This window comes from Pongo abelii, chromosome 11 (genome assembly GCF_028885655.2).
Source record: "Pongo abelii isolate AG06213 chromosome 11, NHGRI_mPonAbe1-v2.0_pri, whole genome shotgun sequence".
Classification (NCBI taxonomy): domain Eukaryota; kingdom Metazoa; phylum Chordata; class Mammalia; order Primates; family Hominidae; genus Pongo; species Pongo abelii.
The window spans coordinates 36,428,937-36,443,986 of NC_071996.2; the positions used below are offsets into that span (position 1 = coordinate 36,428,937).

Consider the following 15,050-nt stretch of genomic DNA (forward strand, 5'->3'; position numbering starts at 1 on the left):
GACATGGGAATATTGATCCCCTTAAGGCCTTTTTAAAGTGCTGAGGCTTAATCAGGAGACCCTTGGTCTTCTTTCTTTTTTTAATTATTAAATTGGAATTGTAAAATTCCTCCTGGACCTTCTCCTGACTAACTGTTTTAATCCCTATACCTCAGGCTGCCTGTCATTGGCAGGACAAATGCACAAGAACTGATTTCCCCAGAGAGGGTTCTTGGTATCACATGGTAGGAGATGCTGTCTTGTTTAAAAACAAAGAAATAAAACCCTTCATTGAACTCGATGGTCTCCCTGAAGAGGCTGGAAACGTAATCCAGTGGTGTCTGTTTGTTTCCAGCCCATGTTGTTATTAATCCTGTTACAAATGATAATGCTTTGCCTTTACAGGCTTGCTGTCTGGGAGGAGTTTTCTGTATTGCCTGCTAGGCCCTGCTGGGTGATTAAGCCACTCACTCAGAGTCTTACAGGCCACTCGAGGACGATTTCCTTATAGCAGATGACTGACTATACTTCTCGAGCAGTGTTTGCTGAGTAACATATTAACTCTTGCTTATGGTTCCTTGGGAAGAGAAGGCCCTAACGCTATGGGGGTTAAGGCCCGGAGACATGGGTTTCTCCGCTCCACTCTCTCCCTCCCTTCCCTCATCATTAGAAGTTTCTCGGCCCCTTCCATAGGTGCAAGGGCAGGGCTGTAGCTCTTTGTTCTTATGCCCTATTTTATTTTATTTTTTTTATCCTGTGGAAAAAAAATACCCAGAGCCCCGCAAAACAAGAGGTACTTAATTTAATACTTTTGTAAATAAGAGCCATAGCATTTTTCACCCACCAGGTGTTATTAATAGTTTCCACTTATAATACATAGACTTTGTGACCAATTAAGGCAGCGGTAATGAGGAGGAATATGGGAGAAACAGATATGGGTCGGGGAACGGATGGCACACAGGAGAGAGCTTCAGAGGGGCACTTGGCCCTCTCCACCCATCTCAGATGAAGTCTTTCAAAACTCTGAAATGGGTGTGGACTTTTTCACAACTGTTGCAATACGAGAGGCTGCGACTTATTTATGTAAGGAAGTGGCCCTGCTCCCACCCACTCCTCCCCTTCTGTGTCCTCCTCCAGATCCTGCCAGGCCTATCCATGCTGTGTTCAGACATGCAGGTCAGAGGGCACAGGCAAGCCCCATTTTGGGGAAGTCCTGATTAGACCTGTCACGGGAGACAAGAAACTCAGTGGTTCTGCCAGTCCAGGTGTCCCCATTGCCTGCACGGAGCTGTCAGTGGCTTTGATTCTCGGGCTGTGTAAGCTGTTAGTAAGCCTCCATTATCTACCCCACAACACCCTTTTTATTTGAAGTCAGAGGACACTGACCACACCCCTGAGACTCTAAATCTCATCCAAGGAAATGGCCTCTCCAAGATCCATACTGTTTTACCAAGCCATAGGTGGGAGTTTTCTAGAAACGCGAGCCATCCTGACAACTGTGCTGTCCAACACTAATGAGCTGTGAGGCAATCAAGTTAATTAAAGAGAAACTCTGCTTGTTAAAATTCAAGCTAGAAGCATCTTTTTATATCTAAGTTTGAATCTGGTCATTGTTCTTGAGGGCACCACCGTGAGGTGTCTTGGTCATCTGTGACCTTTCCTGGAGGATAATGACATCCCTTCTAAACAAAGAACAGACTTTTTCATCAATGCTAACTCTTAGGAATAGCAGAGGCTCAGTGACCGCCCTGTGTTTTGGGTCAGTCCTGCAGAAGAGGGAGAACTCTCCTCGGCGCTTATTCGCATTGTCTGATGGCAGGTGGTTGGGGTGGGTTAGGATGCACAAACTTTGTTCATGGTCAGGAGTTTGGAATATGTGAAACAGTCCCTAGGAGAGTGTTCTCTTTCCCCACCGCCCAGAATTCCTGTGTCTTGGACATCTCTGCTGCCGCCACCCTGGCCCAGGCTCCTGCCATTTCTGGCCTGGAAGATGCCGTGGCCTTTGCTTCCATTCTCACTTCCCTGTCTGCACGGCATCCATATTGAGCTTCTGAAAACGCAAAGCAGATCATTGAGGTCCATCTGCTTCTCCATTCTCCTGCAGAATGATGAAGTGATTGAGAGCTTGGTTTCTGAAGTTGGTCTGATTGTGTTCCAGTCCTTAACTAGGTCTGACTTGGAGCAGCTGAATTGAATTGTGTTCTCATCTGTAAAGTGGCATGCTGATAGGAGTGGAACCTACTTGTTGGAATGTTGTAAGGATTACCTTTTTATATGGAGCACTTAGGACAGGGCCTGGCACATAGTACTGGAAAAAATGTTGGTTGTTATTTTTATTGTCAATATTCTACTAAAATTCAGGGCCATCCTTTTTAAGCTTAGATGCCAGCACAGACTCTTGGTCATACCTCTGGCCCAGGTGACATCTCCAGCTTCATTTTCACTTGTCCTCCTGCCTCCCTCTGTTTCTAGCCACACTGGCTCTTTCAGGATCTCCCAAGTACCATGCTCTCCCCAGCTCCAGAGCCTTTGCACATGGTGTTCTTTTTCTGAGAAAGCTTACTTCCTTCCCTCTTTTCCTGGCCAACTCCTGCCTCTTCCTATCTGCACTTAAATGTCCTTTCCTTCCGCAGGGAGGCCTCCCTGGACCCCTCAGCTGAGAGCAGATCCCCATTATTCTCTGCTGCTCTCCCCGCCATTCTTTTCTTTCATAGTAGTTGCCACAGTTTGTAATTCTGTATTCATCCGTAGGCTTGCTTGGTTGATATCTTCAAGCTCTCCTATACTTTATGCTCCAGGAGCCTAGGACGTCCAGCAGCACACAATGCAGGCCTGGCCTCTACTGCTCCCTAACTGTGAGATGAATGAATGCTGCTCCCCCAGCTCAGCTTGTGCGCTTCTCCACGGGCCCCCAGTCTATGCATGAGATCTTGTTTATTTGCATACAGAGACCCTTCCGAATACATTTCTAGGTCACAGGTTCTCAAACTGCAGTGTGCCTCAGAAACACCTGGAGGGGATCGTGGAGTGCCAAAAAGGAAATGAAGGCTGGAAGAAAGGTGCAAAACATGGCTTGTTACGGGCTGTCCAGATAAGTTCGTCCAGGTCTCTGTCTGCTTGCCGTGTGTCATTCTTTTTAGGTCTGTGTGAGGTTGTTAACGACTCCTGCCTCTTTTGTTGCCCAGGTGGTAAAATCTAGGGGCTAGAAAGGACTGAGGTACAGGATCCCCCAGGAGAAGAATGTTTTAAAAGAGTTCCTTATAGAGGCCCAAAGCAAGGATCCCAGTGGTTTGGTTGTAGCTAAATTTAGAGTAGTTGGTGGCTGCTCCTTCTACCACTCATTCCTCTAGACATGCTCCTTGTAAGGCACTCTTGAGTTGGCTCCCTGTGTCCCTTTTACCTGACAAGAGCCACAGGAGAGCTCTCAGGTTTACCAGTAGCCCTGGAACAAGTAGTCAGTTTCGAGGGCTGTGATCCCCTCCCTCCACATCACAGCCTTCACGACATTCCTCATGGGTTTCAGGGGCTTTGCATGGGCCCTGAGCAACTCCTCATCTCTCTTGTGTCATGGAGGGAGATGGTGGTGTGGCCAGAGTGCAACTGGGACACTGGACTCGGACACATCCAGGTTTGATGCAGCATGCCTTCAGGTAGCTCACTTCTTGTCAGGGTTTCTTGTTCTATAAATTGGGAACGATGATATCTAGGTAAGCTTATGGTGTAGAGATTAAGCAGAGCCTCCAGATATGGAGGAACCAAAATCATAATCTAAGTCTTGCTAGTCTTTGGCATTTTACTGTTAATATAAGCAAGTGATTGATTCTTACTAAGCCTCAGCATCCTCCATCATATCAGGATTAGAATGGTACTTACTTCATAGGGTTCTTGGGAAGATAAAATACTTATAAAACTGCTAAAATCCAAATCAAATGTGTAGTTAATAGTATCATACCAATGTTAATTTTTTTGTTTTGACAGATATATCATGGTTTTGTAAGACGTTAACTTTAGGGGAAGCTGGCCAAAGAGCATACAGGGACTCTGTACTATCTTTGCAACTTTTCTGCAAATTTAAAATGATTCAAAAATGAAAGCTTATTTTTTAAAAAAGCTTGTGAAACATTTGCAAGGTGCTTGGGGGTTTAGTAAGCCCTTAGTAAATGGTGACCATTACTGGTGTTACTAACAAAACCATGGTTACTACTATTGATATTTTGAAGGGTCATTATAACCAATGTGTTGTCTAGCTCAGTGCTCCCCAACCTTTTTGGCACCAGGGACTGGTTTCATGGAAGACAATTCTTCCATGGACTGGTGGTTGTGGGGGATGGTGGTTTTGGGATGATTCAAGTACGTTACATCTATTGTGTACTTTATTTCTATTATTACATTGTAATATATAATGAAATAAGTATACAACTCACCGTAACGTAGAATCAGTGGGAGCCCTGATCTTGTTTTCCTGCAACTAGATGGTCTCATCTGGGGGTGATGGGAGACAGTGACAGATCATCAGGCATTAGATTATCATAAGGGGCACACAGCCTAGATCCTGCCAGGTACGCGGACAACCAGAGGGTGAGCAAGGCAGAGAGGGGCTTCATTGAGCAGCAGTACAGTTCTTAGAATACTTGAAGTGGGTAGCTTCTATCCATAGGCAGGGTGTCCTGACAAGTCTGTTCAGCTCTCAGCTGAGGGGAGACCTCAGCTGAGGGTAGCTTGTCTCTGCAGGCAGGGTGTCCTGACAAGTCTGTTCAGCTCTCAGCTGAGGGGAGACCTCAGCTGAGGGTAGCTTGTCTCTGCAGACAGGTTGTTCTGATATCTGGCCGAGTCTGGCTGAGTCCAGCGTTTTTATGAGCTTCAGAAGGAAGGAAGCGTGTGCTGATTGGTCCATGGGCGGCCATGGGCAGGCCAGAAAAAGCACCATAAGTTATCACTCTGGTAGGTGGAATGGCAGCCTGGCCCCCAGGCCTCAGGCCGTCCCTGGCGTGAAGGTGGGGTTTTACCAGGGACCTGCCCCTTTTTGCCTGGGAGCATGTCTGCCTCCTCCCACTGTCCATGGCACCTAAATTGTGCCAAGGGGCACCTGCAGGCCCATACCGAGTCACCCTCACCCCCTCTAAGTGCCCCCTTGGCTTCCCTCCTGTGTTCATTGGTGCCCAAAGTCTGGAGGGGTGGCAGAGGGCTGGCATGTCAGCGCTGCCCCAAGTGTGCTCATACATGGCCAGGTTGCGACAGTGCCTAGGACTTGGCCTCGACTTTGCTCTGAAATCAGAGCTGGTGCCGGGAGCCGAGAGTGGCTAGGCAGCGAAAGCAGGCCCTTCCAAGCCTGTGGGGGCTGGGGGTGCTAACTGGGCCCCCAAGAGTGCAGAGATGCCCGGACCCACAGCCATGGCTGGGTGGCTGCAGCTGCATCCAGGAGGTCAGGGCTCCTGCCCCACCAATTCGGAAGGGGGCGGGGCTCTTGCCTGTTCCCGTCTCCCGCTGGCTCTGTGGAGTGCCCTGTCCCACCTGTGCCTCCCCTGCTACAGCAGCGGCTGCTCCATATGGGCCCCCACTGCCATCACTACTACTGTCTCCCCAAATGGACCCCCCCAAGAGCTTTTAGAGTTTTATTCTTACCTCTTTTCTTCCCCTTTATCTGCCCTTCACTGTCTGAATCTGGGCTGTCTCACATGATAACCACTAGGCACATGTGGCTATTGAGCTCTTGAAATGCTGCGAATCTGAATTGAGGTAGACTATAAATGTAAAATACACACCAAATTCTAAATATGAAGAAAAGAATGTAAACTATTTCATACATGTTTCAATGTTGATTACATGTTTTACATGGTGATATTTTGTATATATTATGTTACATAAAATACATTTTAAAAATTAAGTTTACCTGTTTCTATTTACCTTTTATGTGGCTACCAGAACATTTAAAATTACATCTGTGGCTTGCATTACATTTCTTCTGGAGAACACTAGTCTAAATTCTACTCTGTGTGTGTGTGTGTGTGTGTGTGTGTGTGAAGGGTCCCTGTATTCCCAACATAGTGTCCTGTAAAAGGCCCCAGGATTCATCCATTCCTTCCCTTCTCGCTTCCCTTCCTCTTTTTTTTCTTCCTTTCTCTTTGCTTGCAATGTGTCTGCTAAGTGAATCTCTGGAGGAGAGAATGTTAAAGCATTTGAACGGTGACAAGATTGCTCAGACAGAAGGTTTCTAGTGCTTTACACCAGCCCAAAGAGTTAAGACAGTTGTGTTTTCTCTGATTACAAGTGAACAGCAAACATCTGTAGAGGAGTTTTTACAGGGTATTTGTACTTTCACATGATCTAATTTTACTGTCTTCCTAAGTAGTATGAGGCTGGGCATGGTGGCTAACGCCTGCAATCCCAGTACCTTGGGAGGCTTTTGGGAGGCTGAGGCAGGTGGATTACTTGAGACCAGGAGTTTGAGACCAGCCTGGCCAACATGGGGAAACCCTGTATCTACTAAAAATTAGTCGGGCATGGTGGCACAGCCTATAGTCCCAGCCACTGCCCCCCTCCACTCCCGCCCCGGAGGCAGAGGTTGCAGTGAGTGGAGACTGTGCTGGAAAGGCATTGCCTCAATAGTGGGGGCATGATAAGGACTCCTAGAAGTAAAGCATTACTTTAGCTCCTCTTCTGTCCTTACTCCCTAGAAGATTCGGTTGCTGGCATGGCGTATCTCTTTAAAAGTTCCTTATGGGATTCTAACATCCTTTTCCCAACTCTGCCCTGAAAATGAGCTCTCTGGAGAAGGGTGGTGGTGCCATGTATCCTAAACTGCATCAGAGTCCTTTGGGGAGAGAAAATGTAGATTCCTCAGCTGGCTGCTGCTGTGCTTTCCTAGGAAGGGGGATGGGTTTATATCAGACAAGTCAATCAGCATATTTGCCTGACTAGTGTGGTGGAACCTGGGGTAAGTGGTAATATGGTTTCCAATTTTTAATTTTTTTTATTATTTTTGTTTTGAGATGGAGTTTCGCTTTGTCACCCAGGCTGGAGTGTAGTGGTGCAATCTCGGCTCACTGCAAGCTCCACTTCCCAGGTTCACGCCACTCTCCTGCATCAGCCTCCCGAGCAGCTGGGACTACAGGCGCCTGCCACCACGCCTGGCTAATTTTTGTATTTTTAGTAGAGATGGGGTTTCACCTTGTTAGCCAGGATGGTCTTGACCTCCTGACCTCGTGATCCGCCTGCCTCAGCCTCCCAAAGTGCTGGGATTACAGGCCACTGCGCCCGGCCTGGTTTCCACTTTTGCAAAATGCAGGCTGGCTCACCCAAACTGCTCATGGGGGATGTGAAGGCTGGGTGCAGCTGTTGGTGTAGGTTAAGGATTGGGTGCGGGTATTGTATGAACACATCTGGTCCTCCACTTCCCCCACCAGCACCTGATGCTGGTTTGTTGTGTGTAAGGGGTCATTCTTCTAGGGGTTAGCAAAAGGACAAAGAGTGGAGAGTAGCTACAGGTGTAGGTGCTGTGTAGGGTTTACATCCTGGCTTCCCTTGTCAGCTGTGACTTTGTGCAGGTTACTTTAACCCTCTGTGCTTAGTTCCTTCACCTGCAAGTGGAGATAATAAGGGTAGCCCCTGAAAGGGGTTGTGGGGAAAGTTGCATGCAGTTCTTCGGAAGCATCTGGCTGGCTGGTGAGCATTGGGTAATGGTCCAGCTGCTCTGCCATGATCATTAGTGTTATCTGATACTTCTGGTGAACTTCAGGCTAGGATCTGCCAGGACGATCTGAGCAGACTGAATAGTTTTAGCAGAGAACATCTGTGAGCCCCGCGGCAGGCTCTAGCTTGAAGAAATTAGGACAGCTGGAGGTGGTGGAAGAAGGTGAAGAAGCTTGGAGGCAGGGAGGCCATCTGCAGTATTTGCCAGTGGTCGTGCGTTTGCAGCTCTTTACAGGATATATAAGCCCTTGTGAAGGACAAACTCTGTCACCATGGTTTCCAATAAGGCTTTCTTAGCCTCCCTCAGGAGGGAATGACTGTCCTTGCATTGATGACTGAGCAGGACTGGGGGAAGATCCTGTTGAGCTGGAGCCAGGCCAGTGCGTTGCCAAGACCATGGGGCTAGCCTTGGGGGCTGGGTTGGGCCTGGGAGCAACGGGAAGGAAGTGAAGTCATTTTTCAGCTTTGTGTAATCAGACCATTGCCTAGAAGACATATTTCTGGTGGGAGCCTTGTTACCTGGTAACTCATTTAACTTCTGAATGCTGGCCTCTTGCCCTCCTCTTGTCTCCCCTCCTGCAGGATCTCCCAGGGCCCTGGACTCTGGCTGGCAGGAGGCGGAAGCCTGGGCTGCTAGGAAGAGGGGAGTAGGAGCCTCAGGATTGTCTTCTGCTCTGACTTCCCCTCAGTTTTCAAAAACTCCTGGTGTGGTCTGGAAGAGTAGAGTTTATTTTTCCTTCTAGTAAGGTTGTGATCTTGGCTGGGGGCTTTTCATGGGGTTGTCATATTTTATCTACTTGTTTGCATATCGAGTTTAATCTGTGGATTTTTCTCTCAGTACTTCTGGCTCTCCTTTTGTTAGAATAGTTTCATAGATTTATTATTTTTTTAAATGAATAATAGTACCAGTGTATTTTTCTTTCTAGAAGGACCTTGCTAAACATGTGTAAAATAGGAGTAGATATGAATATTTGGAGATGGTGAAGTGATAAGAATGAGAATACACATGTTTGGCCGGGCGCAGTGGCTCACAACTGTAATCCCTGCACTTTGGGAGGCTGAGGTGGGCAGATCACATGAGGTTAAGAGTTTGAGACCATCCTGGCCAACATGGTGAAACCCTGGCCTTTAAAAAAAAAAAATTAGCTGGGCATGGCGGCGCAGGCCTGTAACTCCAACTGCTTGGGAGGCTGAGGCAGGAGAATTGCTTGAACCGAGGAAGTGGAGGTTGCAGTGAGTCGAGATCACACCACTGCACTGCAGCCTGGGTGACAAAGCAGGACTCCATGTCAAAAAAAAAAACAAAAACAAAATACACCTGCTCTCCTTAAAGAAATGGGTCTCCTTGCAGCTCACCATGTAATTTTCTTGTACTCGTGGTTTAGGACCTTTTGCTGAAGACTGGCGGGTTGTCAGCTGAAACTCTGGGCCTGATTTAGGGACTTCCCTTAAAGAATATGACCAGAAGGAGATGGCAGTGAGGCAAGTGAGGAGTGCAAGGGTGTGTCTTTCTTTTCTAGTTGTTAGGGCTTTAATGGAACTAAAACCATATTTAGTAAATGCTACTAATTGAGCTGCTGACTATGTACTGGGAACTTTAGGTATATTCTCTCATTTAGTCCTTAGACGAATCCTTTGAGGTTATTGATCTCCTTTTACCATTGAAGGTAATACAGTTAAGTGATGAGTGACTTCCCTAAGGTCCCACAGTTAGGATCTGAACAGAGTTGGGATTTCAACCCAGGTTCGTTCTGTCCTCCCAACCATGTTATTTCTACTGTGTCACATTGTCCCCTTAAGGAGACTTACTGATATTAGGAGGAGGAGTAGAAATAACATGTATGGGATGCCTACTATGCACCAGACATGATGCTAAGTGCTTCACCATTATCTCTTTAACACCAATGACCATGTGGGGTAGGTGCTGTTATTACTGCAATTTCACAGAAGATGAAACCGAGGTTTAGAGATGTTAAGTGCCTTGCAAACTGTGTATTGAAGTGGGATGACCTTAGTGGTCTGAGAATCTGCTGTTGGAATAATGAACTTAGGAGCATGAATAGAAACTGTATTTTCAGTGGATTGTCAAATATTTGTGGAGTGTCGGTGTTGCTGAAGATTCTGTGTCTGAAATACTCTTCAGAGACACCGAGAAGTGTAAGACGTGTCCTGCTCTTGAGGAGTTGACAGTCTGCTTAGGAGAGTTACTACACCCAGGAGGGAAAGTTTCCCAGAGGAGATGTCTGAGTTATGCAAGGGTAAGGTGAGCTTGAAGGGGGATGTATTGGGGACAGGGAAAATAACCTGACTATACGATATGGAGAAAAGGTAGATTTCTTAGTCAGAGCAGCCCTTCCTGATTCTGGAGGGCCTTGGAGGCCAGGGTTTGATCTTAGAGATGTTGGTACCTAAGACGCCTTATTGAAGGCCCTGCTTTAGTGAGTGGGGGCTGGGGTAAGGGTGTTCCGGACAGTTCACCTGGCAGGTGTGCAGGATGAAATCGGGGGAGGGGCATGAGGATGGAGAAAGGCCCACCAGGTTAGAAAGCTGGTGTAAGCTACTGAGTAGGAGACAGTTAAGACAGGGACTCTTGTCAGAGTTAGCAATTCAACTGGCTGTGGTTCTTAAGCAAAGGTGAGTAATGCTGAGAAAAAAGGCAGACATCTTACTGATGTGATTAAGTTGGATGCTCAGAGGAGAGAGGTACGTTTGTCCAGGACTGGATGATTGTCAGAGGCTCTAAGAGGAACATGTGAGTTTATTTTCCCCCAGAAGGATGAATTGATTTGCATTTGTTATTAGAAAATTCTCCACTTTGGTTTCTTGTCTTAGCTCTACACAGTTCCCTTTCATTACCTTAACATTGTACTGAGAGAGACCCAGGTCTGACCTGTATAGCAGTTCGAGTCGGGGGGCTGTCAAAGGGGTTGCCAAAATCATCTAAAGGAGTTGGCAACAGAAGTAGCATTATGACTTGGATCCACTTCTTTATAGACCAATATTGGCAGCCATGAAGGCTGGCTTGTCCTGGGTGCGGAATTCAGTTTTAGTGGCTGAATGCACAGACAGCAGGAAGAGAGGATAGGGGACAATGAACAAGAGAGAGAGAAGAGATGCAGTGTGTAGGGAACCTGTAGGTGGTAACAGTTGAAACTCATATCAATGTTCTTGCCTATTTACCACTCCATGTGCCTCACTCTGGCTGTTCTAATCCAGCAGTAACCAGTATTGTATTCTAGGGTCCTTCCCCAAATTGGAGCTACCCCCAGAATTTCTCAGGCTTTTAATTCCTGAAAATCTTTTAAACTAAAACTCCTGGGTCAGTTGTCCCCAAGGGAACTGAGGCTGTTTCTAGCCTGCTGTCCTTGTCAACAAAAGCTTGTCTACGTGCTAATTATTCCAACTTTCAGTGAAGCAATTCAGTGAGTGATAAGCTTTGAGAGTAGGAAATAAGCTTTGAGAGTTGGTTGGTTTCCTAGCATTGTCCTCTTTAATAAATAGAAACGAGACCCAATTTGGGGACCTCATCTTGCCAAGGAAGAATTGTAGAGGTTAACCTCTTACGTGGAGAGGGCCTTGATTAGGATGCACCTCAGAGGTGGGCCTGTGTGGGTGGTTCTTCTTGTCTGTGGGGCTTGCGCTTGGGTGCTTCCTGAGGTGCGGTTGCACAGGGTGGTTATTCCTGAATGCGAGGGCCTACTATGATTTTCTCTTAGCGCCTCTCATTTCTGATGCTTTCTGTCCTATGAGGTCAGTCCACTTACTAGTTAGTATTCTATATTAATAAGTATGCCAAATGACTTAACTCCTCCAGAAGTGTTATTTGTTAAAAGATGAGATGTGCTGAGACAGGAGGATTGCTTGAGTCCAGCCAGAAGGTTGAGGCTGTTGTGTGCTATAATTGGGCCTGTGAATAGCCACTCTGTTCCAACCTGGGCAACATAGTGACACCTGTCTCAAAAACAAAACAAAACAAAAACACGTGAGTATGGCCACACTTAGCCTGACAGTCCCTTAATTCTGTGGTAAGGAGGCTCTGTCCTCCAGCACGGTGTTGATAGGGTATAAGATGAAAAGATGCTGCCTTGAGATAACTCTCCACCAGGGCTGTGTGGTAGAACTTTATGTGATGATGGACGTGTTCTGTATCTGTGCCATCCAGTATGGTAGCCATTAGTCACAACTGGCTTTTGAGCACTTAAAATATGGCTAGAGCATCTAAGGAATGAAATCTTAAAATTTTCTTTAGGTTGAAATAACCACACGTTATAAGTGGCTTCCATGTTGGGCATCACTGCTCTAGCTGATGGCCAGAGATGACTGATTGCTCTATTTAGCCATAGAGCTGGGATGTAAGTCCTAGTGGGGCTGGCTTATTTATGAGTAGAGATTTAAGACATGGATACTCTAATGCACATTAGAAAATTTAATATATTGCATGGGATCGTGAGGTTGTTTCATGTTGGAATTCAAAGAAGACTTCGGTGAGTTGGAGCTGGAAGTGGGAAGGGAAGTTTTTTTAGAGGAAGATGGCATGCTCATAGCATTCAGGTCTTCTAAAAAAATTATCTAGGGCCAGGCGCGGTGGCTCACGCCTGTAATCCCAGCACTTTGAGAAGCCGAGGCAGGTGGATCATGAGGTCAGGAGATCGACACCATCCTGGCTAACAGGGTGAAACCCCATCTCTACTAAAAATACAAAAAATTAGCCAGGCATGGTGGCGGGCGCCTGTAGTCCCGGCTACTCGGGAGGCTGAGGCAAGAGAATGGTGTGAACCCGGGAGGTGGAGCTTGCAGTGAGCTGAGATGGCGCCACTGCACTCCAGCCTGGGCGACAGAACGAAACTCTGTCTCAAAAAAAAAAAAAAAAAAAAATTCTAGGGAGCCAGCAATGTTCTGTAACTCATGTTCCTAGGGAAGCAGTGTGATATGGAAGACTCCAGGCTTGGGAGCCTGGCAGATCTGTGTTAAGATGGGGATCAACTATGCAAGATATTTAGCTTTCTGAATCTCAGTTTCTTCTCCTGTAAGGTATGAAAAATAGTACCTCAAAGAGGTACAGCTGTGTTTGATAACTTGCCTGAGGCTCCTAGTGTCTCGGCACATAGCAGGTTCTCACTATAGGCATTATTAAGGGGAATAGGATTGGCATGTAGACACAGAGGTCCCTGAAGATCTAAAACTGCATAAGACTGGGTCTTGCTCCTTTCCTTCATAGCCTCTGATGAGGGAGACTGTCTTTTCACATGTATTGAGCCAGGAGTGCTGAGATGATCGCAGAGACAGTTGAGAGAAGACAAGGAGAAAGGTGTGAAGATCCTGAGTGATACACAGAGGGACCCTTGGAAATGTAAGAACTATAGTGTGATAAATCATGTCTCTGGTCAACAGTAAGGGCACAAGTTTATTCGTGCATAGTGCAGTCTTCAGAATTCTGACTTGCATTCTCTTCCTCTCCCTGAGGAGTATTAAAACTGGAGTTTACAGCTTAAACATTCTGAGTTTCTGGGCATTTATTTACATCACACCTTGGACACTTTCTGGAGCCAATTCCATTATTTCCTTATCTGGGCTTTCTGTTTACTTGAACACGTGAGATTGATTTAGTATATTACAAGAACTGAACTTTGTCTTTCAGACATTAATGTTGCCTTTCTTGTCTGGCATTAAGTGCAAGATTAATCAAAAACAAGGGAAATTAATAACATGTTGGTATTCACAATTCATCAGGAGACCTCATAGCAGGTATGAAATTAACTTCTGAATTAATACACACCTCAACAAATTACAACAAATTAAAGGTATAGAAAAGGTTTTATTTAATATTTAGGAAATGTCTCTGAATGCTTCCTACTTTGGTAATTAGTTAAGTTAGATGTTGGGTGGTGATGGGACCATGCACAATAGATGAGGTCACCTCAGGACCCATAGAGAGCTTTAAATCAACTGTTTTTTTTTCTTTATAGGGATTTCACTTAGATAAATGAGATAAAACCAGATGGTTGATACAGACTTGTTTCTTGTCAATTGAAAAAGGTTTGCCCAAAGACTTGCAGTTTTGATCTCTATTAACTACAAGTTTGATCCTGGGTTCTGTGTTTCCTTGTTATGACATATGGTAAGATGGGTTTCAAAGGATACGTTACGACGAACACATTATGGAAACTAACAGGGAGTTATAAGTCTCTATTACAACGTTCGCTGAGGTTGAGAAAGGACAAGCTTTTGTTACTGAATTGTTCCTGTAATTACATCAGAAATAACAGGCAGCAGTCACCTTCCATTAGGGTGGGAGGGAAGGATCCTTACTATTTAAGTGATCACATAAGGTGCTGAATGAATCATCCTCAGCCTCATCATGAGGAATTAAAAATAGAACAGTTGACATCATCCTATAGCAGGTTTCTAAGGGACAGAAAAATGCCAGATAGTTTAAGGAAAAGAGCTGCCTGAAGTAATGGCCCAGCCCACATGTTTATAGCGTGTTGGCAGTGGTTCTCCAACTTGAGCATGCATCCAAGAATCACCTGGAGGCCTTCTTAAAACAGCACTGGCCCCACCCCAGAGTTTCTGATTGAGTGGACCTGCAGGGTCTTAGATTTTTGCATTCCTACCTTCCCAGATGATGATGTTGCCGGTTCGGGGTCTACACTTTGAGAACTACTGTGCTAAGGGAAAGAAACACAAGTAGCTTGGGGATGGTTTAGAAAACAGAATTTTAAGATTAATACCCTGGTGCTTGTTAAAATTTTGATGACAATACCAAATTTCATTTGGTATGGTGTGCAAGTCATGTAAAGGGAATCTGTTCTTTGTGATACTGCAAATGAACATTAAAAATGGTTGCAAACCTAGATAAGTGGTCTTCCAGCACGGTTTCATCATGTCTTGGTTAAAATTTTGGATAAGCTTTGGCTACAACTATTATCTCTGTAATCCAAGTTAGTGATGGATTCAGAAGTTTGGCTATTTTTTTCTCAACTGTAAATCAAACACACTGTACCTGGGGACCATTTGTAGGAGAGCAGTCATTTTAACTAAGGGCATTCCAAGTTGCAAGCCATTGAATCATCCTTGTCACACCTGCCTGACAAAGTAGCTATCAGCAAAATAACTGTCAGGTAGCATCAGGCACCACCTGCTCCTATGGTTCCAGGCTTCGCAGTGGTTCCAGAACTGCCCGTTTATAATCCTATTAATTTATTGTTGCATTAAAGCAACAGCAACCAGAGTAATCATAATTGCTAACATTTGTGGAAGGCTCACTGACCCTGGTGCCACACGCAGACTGTGTCTCCCTTGCCTTGGCTGTGAATCCCCATTTTCATAATGAGGCCCCATGATGACCTCTGTTTCAGACACAAAAAGACGGGGGGTTGGAG

At 45.8% G+C, this 15,050-nt stretch overlaps 1 protein-coding gene across 3 annotated transcripts in view; it reads left to right on the forward strand.

Annotated features, from left to right (window-relative positions):
- The window catches only part of MGAT5 (alpha-1,6-mannosylglycoprotein 6-beta-N-acetylglucosaminyltransferase), a 338,815-nt gene that overhangs the window by 33,815 nt on the left and 289,950 nt on the right, over window positions 1-15,050 (forward strand). The window lies entirely within an intron of this gene.